Below are 25,441 nucleotides of genomic sequence, written 5' to 3'. Positions count from 1 at the left end.
ACAATATTAGTTAATATTACCGTCTGATCAAGCGATCCGTTGACATGCTATAGGGTTTCAATTTTTGAAGATAACGTTCCATAATCCAGCCGTCAGATAAGCATGCTGTCTCCAAACATTTCAGACCTGGACATATTGCTGATATCTGTAATTAAATTCTTATGAATTGAGAATGAGGTCATGCTGATTGGATCTGGGTTTGTTTTGATAAAGTCTACCCCTTATCTTTATTCTTTGATGTCAGTCAGTTTTCACGTCTCTTGGTTTCTAGGAACCTTGGGGTCTTTATGTGACCATGACTTATACTTAGACTCCAATGTCTGCTCTGTTGCCACGAGTTTCTAATATCACCCCAAGAACATTGCAAGCTTTTAGATCACAAACTGATGCTGATACTATGATCCATCCATGTCTTCCACAGCTGGGTCCTACAATTCCTTTTTCTGAAATATGTTCCATGAATTCAGAATTAATTCTGGATTCATGGAAAGGCTGAAAGATAAAAGAAAATAGTAAAAGAAAGAAATATACTATAATATTGGGACTTAAAGGACCACTTTATATCATTTGCATTGTCCTAATATTTAATTTCTGTTGCAGTATAATGTCCTAGTACATGTTCTATATAGATCTGCAATGTAGTTTTTGCTTCATGTATTATTTGCCATGCTTACTGTTTCTCAAAAGTGTTTTTCAGGGCTCAGTTGTCTTGCTGTTTCTGTAGTTTGGTTCAAGACCCAGAAATGCTGAGTACCATTCAAATGAAACTCCCTTCCTAAATATGAGTCTATTCAAGAGTTTCAGGCTATTCAGCACCCCTGTGTGATATGATCTCCGTTCAGCATCTTGAGACAATCTTTCATTTAAGGCGATATAGAACACAAATATTGTTTTATTTGTAGAATGCAAACTTTAATACCAGTCACGATATTTACATTATTTTATTTCATAGAAGTAACACATTTTATTTTACCTCCGAGCAGACTTAATTAGACACTTTGAAGGGGGGTTGCTTTTTCAGCCCTTGACTGTCAGACTGCTGAATGTCAAAAATCCTGCACCACATAAGCACTAGTGGAGAAAGCTGGTTGCATGGCAGTAAAATGTAAGTTGTGTTGTTTAATCAGCACCATCTGAGTGTACTTTACTTCACAACCCTGATTAAAAGGGTCCCTTGACTTTGTACATTGTTTTTCTTTCTAACATATTTATGGAACACACTGTTATAAATGCAGTGTTTATTTGGCTCACAAAACATCTTTTAAGAAACCCTCTTAAGGGTAGCATAACTATGTCCATCGTTTCTGCTATTATAATATGTGAACAGAACCACAGGGATAACTAACACGCGATGGCATTGCCAGCTTGCATGTCCAGGTGACTTTCCAACATGTATTTCCCAATTATTTGCTTACAGTTCTAAACACATCAGTTGGAATCTTTCTTATTGGAATATTGTTTATAGAATTCTATTGTCTCAATAAGTAGTAGTTTATGCTCTTTTATTTTGTATCTCTTACACATGCTGTAAGCTCATGCATTGGAAATTATTATAAAATAAGCCATTGCTATTATGAGAGAGAGAGAGAGAGAGAGAGAGAGAGAGAGAGAGAGAGAGAGAGAGAGAGAGAGAGAGAGAGAGAGAGAGAGAGAGATTAATTTGTCAAGGGGTCTGTGAGAACAGACTATTGCATTACTGTATAGTAACCTTATAATTTGATACAAAATACATGATTAGCCTCCTCTGTGTTATTAACTACATTTCTTTTCATCTTTTAGGAAAGCATAATTAATTTCACATTTAATTATATAATTAACACTTCAATGTAATTATGCATTGCACCAAACATACCTTTATATAATTACTCTTTTATCCCTCTATTCCAACCTGTAATTAAGTGCTACTATAAGTATATAGTTATCAAACAATGCCTATGATTAAAAAAAATAATAATAATCTTAACTGGCTTTCATTTTTCACACTACTATATTGCGAATATGGCTTTTCAGTGACAAAATCAATCTGAACTGTTAACTTGCACAGCAATGTACTCAAAGTAATTCTGTGCAATGTATATTGTAGAATTGTATTATTATTATTATTATTATTATTATTATTATTATTATTATTACGATTTTTATTTTTATGATTTTTATTTTACTCTATATAAGTCATGCTGGGTTGGTATTACACCGACCCTCAATACCTAAATATAAAGGCAGTACATTCAGTCTGTAACTGCTCGACTTTCAATCACAGCCAGGGTAAAACAAAGCTTGAAATATGCAGCAAGTGAATGTGTATTTAGATGCACCCTGTTAGAATCTGTTTAAATGGAGTAATCATAAACTATACTGTACAGAGCTTTTCAATAAGGGAAACTGTACAGGCTCTATATTTCTACCACTGGATGAAGTACAAACCATTGCTTGTCCCACGACAAGTATTACCATTATTGTGGCTGAACAAACTTGATTTAAAAAACATGTATTTAAAAGTCACCGCAGTCCATTCTTAATTATATGTTAGATACAATGACAAGGTATTTACAGTTTGTTTTTGCTTGGCTGTTCAGAAATCACATCATTATTCTGCTCTGTTATACTTGTTTGGTAGTCAGTTCTCATGTTATGTGCTTTACAATCAACAATCATTTTGTGTCCTCATGTCATTGATACAATAGAGCATAATTAGCTAACATTTAAAAAAGGTTTGTCAATTAGCAGTGCCTTCTTTTTTAATCACTTAGCCGTGTCTTTATGGAAAACCGGAGTCATTCAGACGTAATCTTTTCTTAACCAAAATGCATATTGCTATGAAAAAAACAATATATCTCTTAGCCCCTGTCTTAACTAAACTGAACTCCTAGACACAGAGAAATGGGTTTTGGGGCAGATTTAATATTACAGTAATAGCACACATACTAAACCAGAAGCTAAGCCAAAATCCTGCTGACTGACTGTTATTATATATATATATATATATATATATATATACACATTACTCACACCTGGGGTGCTGCAGTCAATAATATAGGCCTACATTGTGAAATGTTTACTTTCAGTACATGGTGTTCCAGCTACAGATGTTCTTGATTGATTTGAATTGAACTTGGCATATGTTTGGCCTGGTTTATAGCATTTTACAAAGAAGTGTATTTCTGTCCTATGGTGCAGCATTTACAAAAACACACAGTGTATTATTATTATTATTATTATTATGATGAAATACTGTGTTTTAATTTTTTTCTTGAAGTGATAAACTGAACTAAATGAAAGGAAAGTTTGTGACTGGCAATATACACACAATATTTATTGGAAATATACCTGTAATCTTTTTAGCCTTTGCACAGCACTTACACCTTGTGTTGACAAAAAAAAAAAAAAAAAACAAGGTTTACAATATTATCCTTCTACTCACTGATTGCTAATAATATTATTAAGAAACTTGACTTGACTTGATGTGAAACTCCAGAGTTATTAAACAGCATCGTTGTGGTCAGAGAGCAGTGTAATATCCAGTTTAAGAAATAAGGTCTTCTCATGCTCAGGAAATCAAAAACGTGGCTCACAAAGGTGTCTCTAGACAAACTCACAACGGGATGCCAGCCAGCGCATGACTCGGCCAAATTACCCTTTTTGGCAGCAGTGAATGATTCACTGTAAATGTTCAGGTTCCCAGGGTCTATAATCACAAAAAGGTGGAGAGATTTATCAGAAGCCACTGTTCCTTTTTTATTATTTTTTTTTAATTCAGGCATTCAAATTTAAATGGTACTTTTATACGTGCCTGTCTGTCTGCCTGCCAGTCACTTTGGAGTTCCAGTAACCTATATTTAGCCAGCATTCCTGGAATTACTTCACAGAAGAGGGTTCATATCTGTAGATCTATACGGTGTGTTAGGATCACTCAGATTTCTTTTTCTATACTAATTTTGCCCAACATACCAGTACAGAGAATACCAGATACCACAGATCGGCATTTGATTTGTATACATTTAGAGAACAGCACGAAGGTATTTTACTATGTTGCTCTAAGTTTTAGGTGAAATAGGAAAATACAATATTTAAACTGTAGGTACTTTATCAAAAATATACAGTACGGGACCAATACTTTATTAAATGTCAACAAAGAAAGAAAAATAACAAGGTTTGCAAAACCCAATCCCCTTGTGTAGGCCACGTCTCCATGAGGCCAGCTGTTTGAGGTTCCCAGCAATCCCAAATATCCTTCTGACCACCCGGTACAAAAAGAAGCCATCTCCAAAATTACCCAGGGATGTCTCTGTTTTGAATACTGGATCATTCAATCGGGGGTGTACAGGGGTCAAATCTGTTTTATGGGAAATAAAACCAGAAAACACTTTTTTTTTTATTGAAGTGGAATGTCTATGATAATTTGTAATACGCTGTACATAAACACAGAAACAAGCCAGCTATAACAGATGTGTAGTTTCATCTTCCAGTGTTTCTAAGTTCCACTGTTGGGATGGTTGCATGAAAGTTCCTTTAAAGTCTTATTTAACTCTTTCACCCTGACTCAAAGATCACTACAGATACTATAAGTGCTATCTGAATTAGTAAGTAAAGCTTCAAAGCATTCTGAACCTTTAAATTAATATTAAGTGCCAGGAAATGGTATAGTACAAATGATCACAGGCTTGTTTCAACAGCAAATGGGCAATTACCTGGTGCCTAGAAGGGCATCAAATGTATTGAAAGATTACACCATGATGGGAAAAATCCACCCAGTTTTTCTAATACCGCCACAGTCAGATGACTAAGAATTCTGATGCACCAAGTACGAAATGACTATCTCATACAGTAATTACACGCTTTTGGTAATATACCATTGCTTTATTAATAATGCAAGCTCAGCCCATTAGGGGCAATAATGGCTGCACCTTCTGGTTTATTTTATGTAGCTGATCATTTCCTTGGCCAGATCGGAAACCTTTATCACACTTACACAAAACACTCACTGTGGATGGAGGTGAAGTTTATCCCTTCCTGGGCACATGCACCAAGACGCTCTGCAACGGTAGCGTTCTTCCCCCCAATGCATTTCAAGCTCAGATTGGCGTGATTTTTGCAACACATTGGGCATGCACTTGAAACTCTTTGATCTGTCATTGGCTCTCATTATTTCCCCTGTCTGCTCAATAAACCTACTTTCCTTTATTGCAAGACTTGGCATATTAGCATAATCACTTCTTTCTAAAACATTATGAAAGACACAGGGATGCATTCAATTAATCTGAACAGTGGAATCTGAATACGAAAAACCAAACAACAGTAGCAGTGCAAGCAGGCTTATTTAGTATTGTTCATTTTGTTGTAACATACAAAACTTCAGAGAGTATGTTTTTTTTTTTAATTGAATGCTGCTGGTATTAGGAAAAGTAGATTTAGTATTTATTATTTAGTATTTTTTTATCAAACTTTCCATCAGTGAACTTACAAATATGTTATAAAAAATACTTATTGGAGGGTTCTTTTTTGTGTGTGACAGATGTATAGTGTTGGCCTCTGTACTCCTCTGGAATTGTAAAACAATTAAGGGAATAAAATGGATTAATAACTGTTATCCATCAAAATGTTTATTGTATGGTCAACAATTAGCAAAATAACTTATGCAGAACATGACTACAATTCATTTAAATTGAAACATTTCCATATGCTTCCTGTTTTATTTGGTCATTTTCCCAATATATAATATCTATAATGTACTGTACAAATATGACTATGTTTTATTTGTTTTTAACATTTCAGTGTACCTTTTTTTAACATTAATAGTAAACAAGGTGTAGCCATTTTTTCAATAAGGTATTGAAATGTCTATTTTCTGTGTACCTTTATATAAACGTTCTATATTAAGGTTTTCCAATGGTAACACAAAGAATTAGAGGGACACACGCGATGACCAGTGATTGAAGCCTCCTGTGCACGACAGAGTTGTATGCACTGTATGCATAGTCACTCTTTTTTAATTAGAATCCCATTTGCTGCGGTAGATGTTTATATGTGGTATTGTTATTAGGTTATTGCATCAGATCCAGGAAAATAAAACTAAGCAATGATTTAATCCCTCCAAAAAGTTTATAATTGAATTATGGACGCATTATTGTACTCTGTAAAGTCTACTGCCAAACAGAGTTTCTTTATTAAGACTTGTATGGCAAGTTTCCTGCTCCAACAGATATTTAAGACTTAAAAAGTCATCTATGTAAAACATCGATCATTAGATTCTGGAATAATCCTGGTGTCTTGTAATTTTCATACGTTTATATTTCATTGTATGTTTATAACACCTGTGTATTAACCTGTAACTGAACTTTAATAACCGTTTATATTAAATACATTATCGATGCCATGCAAATAAAGTGTTACAAAAATGATGGTGTTTCAGGGTCTCAAGTGGCTGTAGTCTGTCTGAAAGTTATATAGGGTTGAAACGAGGTATAACTACAGTGTGCAAAAATGAAAAAACTGAAAAGGCATTTTTCCTTTGTAACCAGTTTCATAAAATTACCTCATTTTTAACTACCATGTGCATGGACCTATTCTACTTATTTCAGGGTAATACAATTAAAGTAAGTCAGTCTGGGCATTTCAAGTGATAATGATATTGAAACTATAAGTAAATTCAGTATTTTACCAATCCTATGCAATTAACTTCCCTGCACCCCGAGGAAGTGAATAGTGTGCATGCATCTGTTTGCTCAATTACTGCAGCATCAACAACATGTGCTGAGAGCAATACAGGGAAGCAGACTCTGGCAATCGAGTAGCGTTTCTGCTGAATTGCAATCAGAATTTAGAAACTGCTTCATAGTGTTTATTATGAAAACCCCTCCATTCCTGTCCTGCGGGAGTCTTCAGAAGTGCATTTGAGATGCTGATCCTAGGATACGTTAGCTCACACCATATTTCGAAGAGTTTGTATTCTTTCTGTTGTGTAATTTTATTGTGCATCAATTACAAAGCTGTTTCATTTCTACAGATCCACTGATAAGCCATCTGAGATACAAACCGTCCCTAGGAGAGAGTAATTGCCCTGACCAGACCTAGACCTTTATCACTGCCCACAGAACAGTGCATAAACAAACCAATGCAGATGTCAGCTTCTGCAGCAGAGCTATTGCCTGCATGTTGCATGCCTTATCCCTTGGAGATAAGTTCCACAAGAGAGAATAAATTGAGTTTGAAGACCCTTTCATTTGAAAATGGAACTTCCATTTCTTTTTTTACTGATGGTTTACACAGAAATTGAAATCGCATGAATTCCAACAGTTACAATGATTTCATAATCATACAGCCTGTTTAATGCTTTGTAAGATATTCTCACTGTTACCTGCACAGAAGATGTATAGAGTGTGAGGACTAAACTGGACATGTTACTGGGAATAAAATTGCTAATTACCTGTAAAACAGAATACAGCATAATTACAACCATATTGAGTTTTTCCTATATGGTAATAATACATGTGACACATAAAGGCTAGGATTTGCATGCTAAAGATCTTCAGTTATCACCACAACAATGTCCTGATGTTATCTGTAGCAGTTATTACATTTGCACAATCATTGCATCCAATGTGTCTGGGTATAGAATATAAATCTGTATAACTCTATGAGCCAAATTTCTTTCTGAAGTAAAAAAAAGAAAAACGATTGCACAACTTTAACTGAAGCACCGTCAGTATTTGTGTATCCAGCTAGTATGTGAAAAAGAAATACATATTTTAATTAAAGATTCGCCTGACATCTTTCCAAGGTAGTAAATAAATTAGTCACTTGTCTTGCTATTTCCTGAACTGCCTTTGGGAGGAAGCTTTGTTCATCCAAAGCAGGAATACTGGCTTCTGAACAAATATTCTAGACACCGCTTCATGCCTGGCAAATGCTCCCTTTCTCAATGTACATACTTCTTTTTTTTGCTTTAAGCTGTTGAGAATAATTGAAGGATATCATATTGTTTTACAGTTTAGCTATTCTGTTGAACACAGAAAAAAGTCATATCCTACCAAAATGAAATGCCTTTGCAAGTACAATTGTTGAAAGTGATTCTATATAAGCCGAAACGTAGTAAATTACATTGTGCCCGAGACAACAGGCATAATAACAGCTATTGATAGTCTGGTCACTATGTTCTGTGATGGTTTTTTATGTTCATCAGTTAATCTATTTTAGAGAATCACCAACACCACTTCCAGGGCTGTAACCACAGAGATTCTGATGTGACAAACAGGGTTTTCAATTTATTTAAACACCTTTTAAAGATGTTACAGTAGCAATGTTCAGCAAATCAGATATGTTTCTTTTTTATACTACTGTTTTATTATTGTTTTTTCTATATATATATATATATATATATATATATATATATATATATATATATATATATAAGCTGTTAAAAATATATAAGCTGTTAAGAAAATGTATTAAGTAAATAGTAAGACAGTTGGTAACGATTAATAAACAAAAAAAGTGAATATCTATGACCAACAATTGTGTATCTCATCAAGGAATCACCTGCTGTATTTCCCTTTAGAACTGTTTCTCAATCCTCTTTCTACAAATTCTCCACTTGGTATTGTGTAAACTGCAATACAAGGCAGTTCAATTTGTCTTGGTGTGATGGGAGTGCGAGAGAATTATGAGCAGTGACTAAGGTTGTAAATGGTAGAGCTATTCTGTGCTACTCACAGCTTGATTTATAACACTGGCCTTACATTTTGAAACTGTCTGGCACACACTGATAAATCCAGATCGAAATCCTAGGATGTACACAATTTTACATTTACTTTTGTTCTTTTAAAATATATACTAACAGCAGAGAAATACCACATATGTATTAAACATATGATTCTGTATTTGAATTTGTTCATTACATTTTGTATTTAAATGACCTACTATTAAACATATGGATGAAGCTTGCATGTTCTAAAAAGTGTTAGTAAAACCATTTCTGTAGGAGAAAAGTTTGTGGAAAGTTTTCTGAACTGTCAAAATCTAACTCTTAACCCAGAACTGGAGTTTAAGTAAATGTTTGGTAGAGTTGTCCAAGTAACCTCGATTTTAAAGCTAGCGAGAAGATTAATGATGTTTTTATAAAAGAATGAAAAATGTGTACCCTGGGAAATTAAATCCAATGTCTGTTATTCATCAAGTCACTGGACAACACAACTGTATTTAAATGTATTGGTGGATACGCCTGTATTGAGTTGCAGAGGGATTGTGGTGACCCAGGAGAAAGAAACATTTTTAAAATGTTGCCAACAGAAATGTTTTTTTCTAATGAATGATATCCAAATGTGTGTCCTTTATCATTCTTTGTTCATATTCTATCTGCTCGGTTTCACCTACCGGTTTGTCAAAAGACAGCAGTTTCTTTATTGTGTTGCTGTCACTCGACGCCAGTGGCATTTCCATTTACTGTGCTTATTAGACAGAACAAAGACTTTTGCCATAAAATGTCATTAATATATTGTTCACCATGGCACCAAAGATAATTATGATTTATGTAGCCTAAGCCTTGTCATGAAGATTAACTTTGTGTTTATAAAGTTATCAGTAGGTATCACCTAAATATATTTACCGTATTTTCTTAGCTAAGAGAATACATATTATTTTACAGCAGAATGTCCCTAATGACTAACAAGTAATATCATTTTACAAGAATATCAGTTAACCAAGAAAATCATTTATATTTGCCAAGCAACCAACCAACAGTTAATAAAGTGCTACATATGTGTCCTATTATGCCTTAGATATGATATTCCAAATATAGCCATTCGTAGATTTAGAAATGTCACATTTTTCAATTTTTGCCATTATATGGAAAACTACAAAGCGCTATGTAATTCAATATGTTAACGTAACATTATTCAGCAGGTTTCATTCAACTTTATGAAGCACAATGTGTTAATTCTATAGGGTGATGCTAAACCTTTGGCCAGAGCTGTATTTTTTTGTTTTGTTTTAAATACCGTGCCCTATGTTAAATGGTCAAATATTAAACTGTCATGTAGCTCGTTTATTGTGACCTGAACAGATTTCAGCATTCCAAGATGTAAAAATGCTTTAAAACCATTTTGTTTTTAAATATTGAAATCGAATAATATGTGCTTTCTGAATCTAGATGTTACAAGTTGTGTACTCCTCAAAGTCCAGTCTGCCCATGGTTGTTGTTCTCGAAAGAAATGACTGTAAACCCTGCACCACACACACACACACGCACGCACGCACGCACGCACGCACGCACACACACACACATGTTTGCATTTCTATATTTGTGGGCACTTCTCATTGACTCTCACTATAGGAAACTTCAGGCAATTTTGTATCTATAGGAAACTTCAGACAATTTTGTAAATAAAAACATTGACAAAGGCACAACTTTTGTCTGATTCGCTGTCACCGTTCTCCTTCTGTACAAGAGCCTTTTCTATAATGAGCCTTTATGTTGAAAAAAAAAAAAAGTTAATTAGTTTAGGGGTTTTGTGAAAAGGTTAGGCTGTTACATGAGATGTGAGGGGAGGCAAATTCCATTCAAAAGCAGTACTTGGCAGGAAAACATTTTAATTGTGAGAACCGTTTTCATCATTGTATTGATTTTAATTGATATGAATCATTTCACTGGAGTTTTTAGTTGCCTGAAACTAAATTATGGACGCCTCCTTGACATGCAATGTTACATACCGAAAAATAAACAGCAGCAAAATATCGAATATGTCTACAATGTGATTAGAATGAAATGGAATTGAATGGAGCCAGTATGAAAGATACAATAGGGGGTGTCAAAAGATGACTGGGTGATTGTTATCTCGTCACTTTATCAGTAGTGCCTTTTTTAAAAAATAGGACTTCTATAAAGTCCATATTTTCAACAGTATTTGATTTGCCCTTGTTTTTTTTTTTTAATTTATTTTTTTAAATTCTGTAAAAAAAACTTTCCTTGACTTTAGTTTGCTCATTTATATAAACAACTTACAAAGTATGTTGTCTGTAAAGCTGTATACAACCTGTGTCAAAAAATACATTTTATTTGATATCCTGGTAAATTCTGCCACTTTGTTTGTGATCTGTAATGTAAAATTGCATTCCACATTCTTCACACACTGTATGCAACTTATATGTTTTTGCCCTGTTGCCCCAGGACAGGTACAGGTACAGGTATTCATTTTCTTAAGTACTTTTTAAGCAGTTTTTTTTTTCAGGGCTGAGAGAAAGCAGAGACAAACCAGATGCCTCCTGGAGGCTTTGATCAGCTTGGCTGCAGACAGTCAGACTGCCTCCTAGCACCTCTTTAAACTACTCCTGCCAGTTGGAAAATGAGCTGCTTTAACTCTGCAATTACACTGCCTGCCGAATGCCTGTCATCACAGCAGCAGAAACCTGACCAGAGCTATATTCCAACTCCAGAAACTATTACAAGTACCAGGTCACGGTGTTAAATACCCCCCGTGGCTGCTGCCACAAACTATTGCGCTGTGACCGTGTGTGAAACAGCGCCCTCTGCTGGGAAATGTATAGAATACAATAATAGGATTTATAGGATGTGTAGGATTGCTTATCCCTGGCAAAGGACATACAGAGTAGTATTGGTGTATTAAAAATCAAAAACTGTCCCATGTTTGTCGTCTTGTTTTGTTTCTTGCTTGTTATGACTCTTGGGGAGTTTTTTTGGGTTTTTTTTTACCCTAAGCTCCCTATCTGTCTCATTTTCGCTACAGCTGGCTGTACTGTGGACAACTGTTTCCCGGCTATTGTTTCCATTGGACTATTGTTTCCTGACTCAAATGTAATGTAACATAGGCGGGATTTGGGTCCAAAATGTGTTTGGGGGGGGGGGGGGTTACAGTAAGATACCCCATTCCAGTTTATTAGAAGGCCGACGTTGTTGCTGTCCCAGATTTTGTACTTTCATTATTTTGAGCTGTATGCTTAACATCATATGGGATATGAGGAAAATATTTAAGTTTGTAAATAGTTTCTGATTCATTTAACTAAAAGTCATTCTAGTTATTAATATTCATGGTTTTAAAAAAAAATTGCTTCACAATCAACTTCTCAACAAAGTTTTCCGATGACATTCAAAAGAACCCGTTTGACCTCTTTAGTTTGAATGACTGTGCTCATTTATTTGATTATTTTTTTCTAGTTGGAAATGTCCCCAAACTGGAACGGCAACATTGTGTTGGATACAACTGTCAACACCTGGCTTAATGTACTCTTGACTCTGAGTAGCATTGTAAAGATAGCAGAAAACTTAAAAACAGCCTGGAGATCCCTCTGGTGGTATGGACAGCAAATCACATGTTTGAGTTCAAGATCAATGAATCTAAAACAATCAGAATAATTGGTGTACTGTAGGTCAGGTCAAATAGAAGTTTCATTTAGTAGCATTTTGTGTAGTTTTATTTATTGAAAGCATATTTGTTCGAAAACCTAAACTTTTAATAGAGAGAGAGAGAGAGAGAGAGAGAGAGAGAGAGAGAGAGAGAGAGAGAATGAGAGAATGAGAGAGAGAGAGAGAGAGAGAGAGAGAGAGAGAGAGAGAGAGAGAGAGAGAGAGAGAATTAAACATAAATTAAAATAACTCTCAGTAAAGTTATGAAAGTGAAAATACTGCACTAATTGGTATTGTGGAATGAAGATTAGGGAAGGGCCGCTTAAGGAGTTAATTGTATGAGGTTAAGCACAGGGAGGATCTTTTAATCCACCCAGTTTTAAATTTAGAACAATATGTATCCCCATCTGACACTCCCTTAAATCCACTCTCACAAATCCAGAACACTGAGGAAGTCATTTTTCTCAGCATGTTTCTTTGAGTTGTGTTGTGTACTGCGTTTACACATTACTTTGAATGATATAATTAAACTGAATATTCTATACAAAAGTAGAATCTAGTCAATATTAGTTTGTCTTTCTGTTTTAAATAACCAATATACTGGCTGGAGATTGGCTTCCCTAGACATAGTCATTCAATTTGTGATCTGGTACACAAGAGGTTTTATCTTCAGGATAATGATTACACATTAAATCATTTAACATGTACTTGAGGCTCTACTGTAAATGGATGGAAAAAATGCTTTAACAAAAACCGTACTGCCAAATCCGATATGCATTCTGCAGGGTCTTTAAATCAACCCCAGATAGTAATGCTGGGATCCTTGTGCACAGGCCAGGTGGGGTAAAAGAGAACCATTCAAATGTTTATAATTTCCCTTATAAAAGCAAACCTGTATATATCGTGGTGAAAGCAAGGCAAATTGTATTAAAGCATAGTAAGATACTGGTAAAACAATGCCACTCAAACAAAGAAAAACACAGAAAATGATAAGCAAGGTAAAGGAAAAAAATGAAACTATGATACAAGCAAAGAGAAAAGTGATTAAGATATTCAATGCTATAAAAGATACACCCAGTTTACCTCTTGGTTCCTAGATAGAAATATCTAATATGACACAGATAGCTTTTAAACAACGACTGACGTTTACATCTCTAGAGCCTTTATATATTACTGTAACCTGCTGTTTACTAAGTATATAATCCTTGAGTATTCTCTTCACCAGTATCTTAAGAAATGTACTGCATGCAGTTACCAGTTCACGCCAGCAGAGGCTGCTGAAACTGTATATATAAATTGTCATATTAGGCTGTGAGTCATACCTTATTATGAGATATGTTTTAGTATAAAACTGGTAGGAATTATTTAATCTAGCATGCCACACAGGTATGTCAACCTGGTATCTAAATAAAACATTTTGCAAGTATAACAACGCTATGGTTGCAGTCATTTGTGTCAGACAGAGCTCTGGTAAACACCTGGTTTATTCTATAGGCATTGAATGGGTGTATTCGTTTCTGGTTTTCAGTGTTTTCAGTATACGTTAAGCAGCAGCAGGCTCTATTTAAGCACTGCCAGCTTAAAAAAAAAGACATCAAAACCTTGCTTGACCTAGTTTAAATAAAATCAGGATCCCATCTGACTCTCTCATTACCTCAAAGTCCATTGCTATTGATTTCCACCCATTTTCTCTTGCCTTCCCCCATTTTATTCTCTTAAGTGATCAGCACATGCTTTTAACTGACTGGAGATGTTTATGTGGATTCGATAGAAGTCTCTTTCTCTATATTACAGAAAAAACATCAGGTGCTTCTATTGACTCCCTTAATGAGTCTAGTTGACACAATGCTGAATTCGTTGAAAATACACTCTTGAGTTTTAGAGGCTTGGTGATTCTCAATGTTTTTACAGGACTGGGGCAAGGATAGCAGACACTGCCCCCTCACCTCTGTAAGGGAATGACATCATCAATCCTGGCTCACTCTTTCCCTATATAAATGGGTTTTCTAATGGATCGTTCATTATTCAAAATGCTAACCTGACCAGCAAAACAATGATCTTATTTTCCTCAGATGTTCTGCATAGCATTTCAATGTACAAAGGGAAAACCTTTTTATTTTCCAGACTGGGTAGGTATTTAGAAAATCTTGTCTTACCGTTGTACATGCAAAGAGAATTAGCTGGCTTTTGTTATTGTGTTTTAAGAGTTACCCCATATTACTAAAACTAAAGTAACCTTCAAAATGTGGTTTTATACTTTTATACACAGGTTTTAAACGGGAATATACAGTAGTGTAATAGAAAGAGTTTCCTCAGTCTGTCTTCCACATTAAGTATTAATGCAAAGTGTTGACTTCAAGACTATATTTTTCTTGACCATTAATAATACAGCCCTGCAACTTGCCTTATGAATAACTTGTTAGAATATTCAATGTACACTCATTTGTTTTATTATAGCAATGTGTCTCAGGTTTAGGTTTATTGTAAGGATATTTTTTTTGTGAAAAATCAGTTTCAGTGTCTCTAAGCTAGCCAAATGTAAAAAGTGTATTTAATGTTGATATATTTATTTTAATATTAGTACTTTACCAATAACTTCATTTTTTTTACACAAACAAACTATCCAACTAAACAGCCATGTACAGTATATCTATTTAAATGCTCCGTTTGTTTTAGACACATCAGAAATGCAATTACGTCTCAGATATCTCAATATTAAATAGTTGTTATGCATCATTACCTCTTGAAAAAAAAAAACTACGGTGGCTCATTGAGAACATGCAAGAAATCCTGCAATAATGTCTCTTTTTTTCACATTAACTTGTATTGACTGTCACCTGGTTTGCTTGGCCACTCTAATGCTAGAGAGAAAAAAAGAGAGAGGAAAAAATAAAACTCTTGTTCCCTTCTGTAATTACATCTGATAACAGGACCATAAACAACATGTTTAACATCTTTATACACCAGTGCTATTTAGTTATAAATACCAGTGACTGATAAAGAGGCTGTGCTTTACTTCACTGCACCTAAAACACAAAATGAAGCTGCTTTACAAAACGGAAACACATCATGGTATTCAAATGCTTTCTGTTTGTAAGCTACCATATGCAGTGTTTCAGAAGAGACGTGCCTGTGTTATGAAACAAGCCATTTATCTCTCAAACCAGATTGTTGATCTTCCATGGTAATGGATTTCACGGTTACTGTGATTTGAACACTGCACGTGCTTTATGTATTGCAAGCAGTGCTCTGCAGACAGATTTTAAAGGGACGGCACATTGATGTACACAAGTAGAGCCCACTCTGCTTGATAAAGACAGAGCTTTGCAGGTGATGCTGACCCTTCCAGTCTTTCATGATTTGCCATAAGGAAATTCAGCTTGTTAATAATGTGCAAGACAAATGTTATGGCTTTCAGAAATGCTTCCAAAGGATATTTCCAATGGCTTTTTCCAAGCTTTCCTATGCAATTACCATAGTTTTCCATATTATACCATGATCTCTGTATATTGTTAAACTAAATGATCTGTCTGTGTATTAGGGGCAGACTACTCATTTGATCGAGTGGAACAGTTCAAGTAAAACTAGTTGACTATTAATACATAATGCATTTGATGCCTGGAACATCAATAAAAATTTAGCTTTTTATTGATGTTCTAAAAATTTCTATGGTAATGGAACCTTCACGCTTCACAATGACTTCAGAATCACATGAAGTGTGCTTAGTCAGTCACCCATTTATGAGGTTGACTGTCACTTTAATATTCGACGAGTTGACTGTTCCGGGCTACCCCATCTATATATTTGTCTCTGAGTATTATTGTATGTTTTTGGTTACTGTATTTCCTTCCTCATCTGGTAAGACATAGGTTTCTACATCATACTGGATTAGTGCCATGGTACCATGTGCCTGTACATGGTGCAACTTGGTAACAGGAGAGACCTGTGGCAAAATCACAAGTGTACTTTCCAGTTGCTCAGTGCACAGTTAGTACTGATAACAGCTTGTATTCAGGACCCAGTTCAATTTTCTTCCAGTAGTAAGGTCCAAGCTTTTAAAATAACTGTCCAGTTGGTTTATCCATTATAGTCTGAGAGTGCTGCATAAAGAACCATTTTTTATTAAAATCCTAGATCTCAAATGATTTTTTCCCTGGCCAAACACATTCATATAAAAATAATAATCCTTTTCTCATAAATCCTGTCTTTATATAAATGTGCTTTATATCACAGAATAGCACTTATTGTGTTCTGATCCCCTTGTTAGATCTTTAAATCTTCTTCCTAACTCTCTGGTTTGAAGCTGGTATTTTAATTTCATGAGAGCCAAATCAAAGCATCTGGATGGCTGTTCACTTCCACAGTGAAGACCCAAGTGTCCATACAGAATGAACAACCTTCTAATTGTATGCATGATGTATAATGTATTCATAGTTGGGAAGAATCATTCAGGGGTTTAACAGCAGCTCTCAAAGGCTCAGCTGAACAAGTGGTTCTATAAAGCCAATTCTTCTGCTATAAAGAGGATACTCATGCAGTGCTGTAGTTAGTAACCAACAAGCCCCTGAAGGGGGTGAGAGGGTTGTTACGAGTATATTAACTCAGCTGCAGCCACAGCTCTTTGCTGCTGTGCACCTCGTTTTTGGATTCCGGTTGACATTAGGCAGGTTGAAACATTAGATTCTTTTAAGTCTGAATTGAAAACATACTTTTTTTATGTGCTTTTATATAATTACTTGTAGCTGGAATGTATTGTTCATTATTATTATTATTTTATTTCTTACCCAGGGCAACTTACAGTTAATAATTACAATTAAGAGCAAGATACAAAATACAATGACTTCAGTCCTAATAAGAGCAAATACAAAACACAGTACGATTTGATATCAGGGCAGTTCAAAAGCAGATAACAGTGTTGATAGTTACATCAGGGTTAGATACGAGTGCAAGTGAAATAAAAAATACTACAGATTGGGTTAAATGCAGAATTAAATACAGTAAAATAGGGAGCAGATAAGTGCAAGTTAAAGTGCATTAAAGGCAGAGTGCTATATTGGTGTTAAAGAGTTTGCGGATATCAGAGATTTTAGAGGGGAAGAAAGAGGCAAAGTCATCAGAGGAGATAGAAGATGGAGGAGGAGGAGGAGGGGGGAGAGTTGAGGAGGGAGAAGGTACAGAATAGTTTCCGGGGGTTGTTAGTGGAGGATTGGATAATAGATTGGAAATAGGAGCATTTAGCAGAGGAGAGAGTAGAGGAGAAGGAGGAGAGGAGGGAGTGGTAGACGTCTAGGGCAGGAGGGAGTTTGGTTCTCTTCCATTTCTTTTCAGCAGAGCGCAGTTTGGTTCTTGCCGAGCGTAGCACAGGGGTGAGCCAGGGTTGGGGAGGGGAGGGGCGGGCAGGTCGGGAAGTAAGGGGACAGAGGGAGTCGAGGGAGGGGGTGAGGGAGGAGAAGAGGGTGGAGGAAGCAGAGTCTACAGAGAGTTGGGAGAAGGAGTCGATAGGAGGGAGGTGTTTTGTTTTGTTTGTAACTTTGTACAGCGCTTTGGGATGCCATGGTGTGAAGGGCGCTATATAAAAATAGATGTGTATTGTATTACATTGTATTATGCGGAAAATCATGTTTAAATTTCAAACATACTATGACATACAGTAGTAATTGCATTGTTCTTGCAAACAAACCATTCACATTTTCAAAACACGCTCAATATGTAATTACACATTTAGTTAAAAAGACATGAGAAAATACACTTTGAACAAAGTGACAACCAAATAAGGGAGTCTGGGGAGTGTGCCCCAATACAGCAGATATGTGTCTAGTTTTTAATTAACAAGCACATTTTGAATTAAAATATACCATAAAAAGCAGGAAAACAAATACATACATTGATCCAGATCTATCTATCTATCTATCTATCTATCTATCTATCTATCTATCTATCTATCTATCTATCTATAGAGATCGGGCAGTAATGTTTTGGTTGGTGTTTTCTCGGCAGTAAGTCACGTTGCTGCTTGTGTATTCGGGCAGTGACGTCTTTTGTTGGTGATTTTAATACATGCATTACTATTGTAATTTAAGATGCAGGCTATTGGTTCAAAAAGTGTGTCTTAAATTCGAAGGAATACAGTACTTTCAATCTAAAAGCATTATTAAATGCTTACTAATGCTATTAGCCAGCTTTGAAATCCACAGATACCTTTATCTTATGCTTATTTTATCTTTCAAAAGAGGTGTCTTCTAAATACAATTCGGTAAACAGCATGTCAATTAAAACCAGCAATTATCTGTCCCCAGTCATTTTTAATTAGACATGGCTGACTGGCCTAATTTGTTAAAAGCCACAGCATAAACCTTGAAACTTTTCACGAAAATGCAATGTGACATTTTGCAAACCAAACAGCTTGCATATTCATAGAATGCTAATGTATTTCGTTTCAAGAGTGATTTTGTTCTCTGAAAGCCCTGCAGTATGTCATGTTTTTCAAATAAATTTGAAATTTGTGCACAGGATTTTGTATACTAATCAGTGACACAGTATACGAGTTTGTTATATATTTCTGCCACTTCTTAGTTGCCAAACGATAAACATTAGTTGTATGTTCGTTTAAGTATTACAGTTATAGGTTATTCATGAAAATAGCTGTTAAGTTAATAAAAATACTCTACTCCTAACCTACTGGCCTCCAGAATCATCCATTCCCGATATCAATAATCTGACTTGAATATGAATATGGGGAAATGGATCCAAACTATAGCGCAAACTAAACAGACCACAATGAGTGTGAATCAAACCAAAAAAGGAACTTACAATTTTATATCTTACTTCTACAAAAAGATGTTGCATGTAAATGTATGGATTTTATATTTCATTTGCTTCTGATTCGCTGCGAACTGTGATGCAATAAAGTAGACAAAAGCTGTATATTACTTTTGGATCCCCCGACTGAATGAGTCATCATTGTGTCTGTCCAGACTGTTGGCATGTATGGTACCTAACAGCATGTTAGAATTCTTCTGTGGACAGTATTAAGCGGCTATATTCTTCTGTCGAGTATTTAGTTCCTTTTTGTATGCTTGATTTTTAAATTCAAAATTCTTCGCAAAAAGCATCAGAATATGCATATCTATAAAGAGCAGGCAACAACAAGTTATAATATGCATTTTGACGGTTCACAAAAAGTTTAAGAAAAATATTCCCAATCACAAGATCCCTTGCGGTGTGGTTGCTGAAAGCAGTGTGCATGGAGCTAAAATATGTATCCATGGAAACAAGGAGACTAGTGTTATATTTTGTGACTTCAGCAGTGTCTGTTCAGCCACATGAGAGCAGATAGCGTCGTCCCCACCACATTGTAATGCAGACAAGGAAGGACATGCAGCATGAGGTTCCCTATAGTGAAGATAGGCCATGACTCAATTAGAACCTGTAGAGCAGGCTGTGCCATTAAGGCTGCTTGTCCTACATTGTACCAGCCAGGAGTTTAAGAAGACAGACCTGAGTAGCATCTAATGTTAGGTGCCTTAAAATGCAGTATGAATAAGCATTTGGGGGAGGGGTAAATAATGCAGTCAAAAAAGGTCACAACACCACTGTTTATCAAATAGAAACTGCTTGTTAATCCTATTTTAAATCTCGAATATTATCCAACATGCCCAAGACGGATATCAAGATATCAAAGTCACTTTTATTTTTGAACTGGCATACCAGACCAGGGAAGCACGACATCTGATTTGATTTAGCACATTCAATGAAGAGGTTAAATCGTAAATTTGCTGTTAAAAAAAAACAATAATTCTTTAGTAGCCTCCAACTTCTGATAGCGTTATTCAATCATGTCAGGAAATACTGTTCAAAGGCTAAATTAAAGAAACTGCAGGCAGACACTGGAGTAAGTGAAAGATGAATTATGGCAGCTTCAACTAATAAGATGAGCGTAAGATTTATAAAGGGTAGCATGCATCAGTCATGTCAGAGCAAACTCAGTGGGGGTGGCATTGAAACGGGGTCTGGAAAAGAATACCTTGCAATAATACAGTCTGCACTTTTATATAACAGGTTTCACCGAACATGGAAATAGATAGAGAACACTTTTAAGAACAATCTAATGTGTTACTGAGATGCAGATTATTTTAGCATTCTTTATACACAAACAAGGAATGATTATGTCAGTAAGAAACGTATAGCGTATATTGAACTGACTTCTTTGACACCTAAATCGTATCTTGTGTATTTGTTAATCTTCTCAAATGCTGTTACTGTTGGATTGGGTTTTAGAACTACTGCTGCTTACAGCCCAAAGCAGATACAGGATTACCCGTTATGCATTAGTCACACATCTATAAGCCATACATCATGTATAGCTTTGTGTCAGCGACTCTGATCTGTGAATTTGCCCTGTATTATTGCTAAATTCAATTACATTAGTATGGTAACTGCAGGCAGACAAACCATATTGTGATTTACCAGCAATATGAACCTTTTCTAGTAGTAGACTATTTAGAGCAAGTTGTAAAGGAGGTGTGTGAGATGCTTCACTGTAAATCAACCAACCAATACTGACATCCTAAAAAATATAACTGATAGGACAAAAAGTACTCTGCTCTCAGATGCATTATGGATTCGTACATATATCCTTCCCTATGAAATGAAACTTATGCAAAATGTACATGTAAAAAATGTGTATCTATGCAGATTGTCCTGTATATAAGTGATTTCAATGTAGACATAGCCATGCAGGGCTCAAAAAGGATAACTGCAGGTGCCAAACATTAAAATTCAGTCTCCTTAATACTTTTCTTCTATTACGTTTATTTGTTACATGAATCTTCGCTGAGGTCTTTTACAGTAAAAGCAGTCACAGGAGAAATGTTAAGCCCTTGAGGATAGCACATAGAAATGAAGCACTAGTAAGCCATCGCTGTCTTTGGGTCTATTACTATATTTTATTAAAGCAGTTAAAACTCTATCTCACTCTTACAGGAAAGTGTTCTTTTACTATATTCTTCAACAGCGCAACTCAATACAACATCAAACCCACGTTTGAAGGTCCATTGCAATTGAAAAAAAGGTAATTTTTTTTTTACGATTGACTGAATGGTGGCGTAATGTGTGTGCGTGCGTGTGTGTATGCGCGTGCGTGTGTGTGTGTGGGGGGGGGGGGGGGGGGACAATCCTTCCTCCCTACTGAAATTAAAATTTGCTGTAAATGAAACTCAAAATGTTCATTTTTTCTGACACTTACAGATGAAGGGTTTAATTGATGTTTAAAAAAATAAATAAAAAACCAATGGTTGTTACTGTCATATAAAATTCCCTGTCAGGTTCCATGAATTAGCATGTTCTATTCTGAATGATGTAAGTGTCAGGGAGATTGCTAACATTAATCGGTCTCTGATGGATATATCTACACTTTATTTTATAGCCATGGCAGGTCCTTCATCTATTTTTAGTGGGAAGACAAACTCTCTGTTGGAGACTGAAGCCTTGCAGACCCTCCTCAGCTCCTGTGCTGCAGAGAGCCGATTGAAGTGCTTCATAGATGTATGGTTATGAAAATGCTGATCTATGGTAATGACATTTTGATAATCCCTGTTTCTCCTTATATCATATCCTTGCATAACCAGGATCTAATTCATGTCTTAAAGGCCAAGAGCTAGTTCATTATGTAGTGTATGAAGTGACAGTGCTCCCAAGATGCAATATTCGCAGGCCCTCTTTCATCAGAACTTATTAAAATTAAAAAGGCTGATAGATCCTTTTGCCTGTTACTCTTTTCTAACCCTAACTCTATAATATTAAACTAACTGCTTTAATGCATATCCTTATGTTATTTATCTGTATGGCTTTATAGTGAAGTTTTAACATGTTCACTGAGTTTAAGAATTTAATGTTAAAATATAAGTAACATAATTAATTTGCAGAGTCAGTGTGATACCTAAAAAAAAAAATGTGCTGAGCCAATAAAGAACCTTGTAGAACACACACGTGGTTGTTGGGTAGTTCAAAGTAACATTGCAGTTAAAATGGAAGGTCTTTTTTAATGCCTACCCCATTACCATTAAAAACTGTACAGTATTTAATCGAGATTACTCATGACTTCAAGGTAATGTTGCATTTTACCCCCTGAAAATACATTTTACTATCTTGGTGTTAAAATTGTAAGTGACTCTGCAGCAGCTATTGATGCTTAGTTCACCCCCTAGTCTCTGTAAGTCGCTTTGGATAAAAGCTTCTGCTAAATGACTAATTAATATATACAACACTCTAAAATGTGTCTGACCTGCACCCCCACACTGGAAGGCTGCATTAAGACATTGCATGCTGTCTTCTAATCTCCCTGTTAAATGAGGAGGCGAGGAGGCAGGGAAGCGGTGGAGAGCAGTGCTGCCAGTTGGATGGCTTTTCATTACGTTTCACGGGAGAGAATGATGGAAGGAGGATTGTCTATTTTTTAGGTGGCTTTAGCAAAACGCTGACTTTAAAAATATATCTATAGGCCTATATACATTACATAATCTCTGCCATGATTGACACAAAAACACATCGAATCAGACGCACACAGACACAGCCCCCTCCCCCATTTAAATGGGCGGGGACTCATTTGCATGATAGCTTCAGATTTAGCTGGCAAAATAAATATTTATTTTGCAAAAAACAGATTTATTTTTCCGATTTATTTTTTTCATATTTAATTGCAAACGACAAAGATTGAACTAACTTGAAAATTTGTGATATCGTATGTGTTTTCAATATTTATAAATGTGTTTTTGTAAATGTATTTAGCTACATTTTTTTTGGTTAAATCTAGGAAAAATTACGTGATTTAAGTTAAATCTGGGAAAAGAAAAACACCTGGTAATATGTGTGCTTTTTTTACACTTGGCGCCCCATAGATGTCACTGCTGAGTTTTACAGCAACCATGAGATTTACAATTGTTTTCTTTCTTTTGTTTTGTCAGAGCTACTTTAAAATTAAATGTAGCCAGCATTCCCCTCTGGCTCATTGTCTTATCATAGTATCTGCAATGATGAATACTCTCTACTGCCAGATCCTGGAATTTCATTCAGTATTGGTTCTTTCAATCCAAAACAACACGTATCTATTCTCTAACATGAGCACATCTGAGGAACACTGTTGATTGGTCAGAAGCTAAATCTTCCAGGAACATTCATGCTTCCAAGAACCTCTGCACTAAACCCAAACCCTAACCAAAATCACAACTCTACCCCAAGCCTCAACGTTAAAGAGTTACTGCAAATCCAAGACATGCGTTACACTGCCTTTGCTGTGTTCAATATTCTTCTGTCTCAGCGTTACATTTTAAAACATACTCTTGGGTCCAAAATCAACTGAGCAAAAGCATTTCTCAACATTTACTCAAGAACGTTCGTCAGAAGAAAACAAAGTCTTTTAAGAACTGCAGTGTATCCAGATGACGCTCCCTCCTGCAACAATGCTGGTTTTCTGTTCCCACAATAGGACACCCTATTGTTGCAGGAGGGAACATGAACTGAATGCACTGCGATGTGTAGAGGTATTGAACGTTCCTGAGTAACAGTTGAATAAATGTTCCCAGTTTATTTACCGACTGTATTATGTGTGAATAAAAAAAATACACTGTCTGTTTCTGCCTTCTGACAAACAAGGGTTTTGATCAAAGACCTTTAAATGTAACTTCAAGGTTACATTATGCCTGCACAATATATAATCACATTCACTGTGATATACTTTGCTTTTGCAGTCCATTTCTTATCACCAATATTAAACCTTGACAGTGGATTCAGCTGCATCCCATTGATACATTTGAATTACCTGACATGTATTTTAGCACATATCAGTCCATGACTTATATATTGTAGATACCCCAGGGACCAACACAGCATGCATATTTAGCTTTTTCTTTTTATTCCTCAACATGGGATGCTTTTAATAGCAAGAACCCATAACTTCTCTAACAGCATAAGGTGTCTAAATGTACAATTCTTCATAAAAAGCATCCCTCAAATGTACAGCATGCACAGAATTAGCTGTGTATAAGAAAGACGATTATTTCACCAAAACAGTAATTTTGTAATTTGATGCATGTCCCCCTGCTTGTACTATGCAATACCATAATACGGTTTACTTTGCAATACCATACCACTTGTTTGGGTTTTTTTTTAACCAGTTTATTATGCTTTACCATGCTTTCAATTGAATATTCTGCAATGTGCTAAGCTTTCATCATGGTATACCACTTGCAATTCATTTTTTATATGGGCCAGTGCATGTAAGTATTGAATATTAATGACATCTGTACCTTCATGGAATAGACTTATCCCCTGACCTGGCAAGGTAACCCCATTTCCATTCTCTTTGGTCTTTGATGATTCGATTTTTCAAAATCTTATATATGTGCTACCCAGTGAAGTGTGCAGTTATTAATTATTAAGTATCTTCTAAACAAGCTTGTGTTCCATAGCTGTGGATTTTACATGGCTGTAATGTGTGGGTGGGTGGATGTGGGAGGATTAGATCAAACTGGCTCCAGAGTTTCATTTGGATTAGTGTTGTAGGTGTTAGAATGGTTTACATCAGGGAACAATCACTAAAGATTAATTATTCTTATATGGGTTTTAGGAAACAACTCCATACAGAGATCCCCAAATAAAAAGCAGAAGACAGCTAGCAGATTCACATTGAGTAAGACAAACACAGAAGTGTTGACACGAGGGAGAGAGGGGTCAATACTGTCAATCAGAATGCAGCAGCAAGACAGCCTTGGCAATTTAATAGCTAAATACAATCCTGGCTCAGAAACGCGGGCTCAAGTACTCAATACAGAAGTAAGGAGCAGGGGGTCAAGGCAGCTCTAGAAATCAATACCTAAAGAGTGAGAATGGTTCTTAGAATCACAAACGTCGGAGTGTGAAGTCTGCAAGTGTCTGCCATCACAGTTTACTATGCAAGAAAAGTACAGACTAATAAGTACATGCACAGTAAGTGTGATTGTGTGAAATTGACAGCAGTGAAGTTTCAGTGGAAGGATGTAGAAGAAGGTAAAATGTGAGCAAGGCATGCATTGATTTATAAGATGTGTCACA

Source organism: Acipenser ruthenus, chromosome 22 (genome assembly GCF_902713425.1).
Source record: "Acipenser ruthenus chromosome 22, fAciRut3.2 maternal haplotype, whole genome shotgun sequence".
Lineage (NCBI taxonomy): Eukaryota > Metazoa > Chordata > Actinopteri > Acipenseriformes > Acipenseridae > Acipenser > Acipenser ruthenus.
This window is presented reverse-complemented; position numbering follows the sequence as displayed.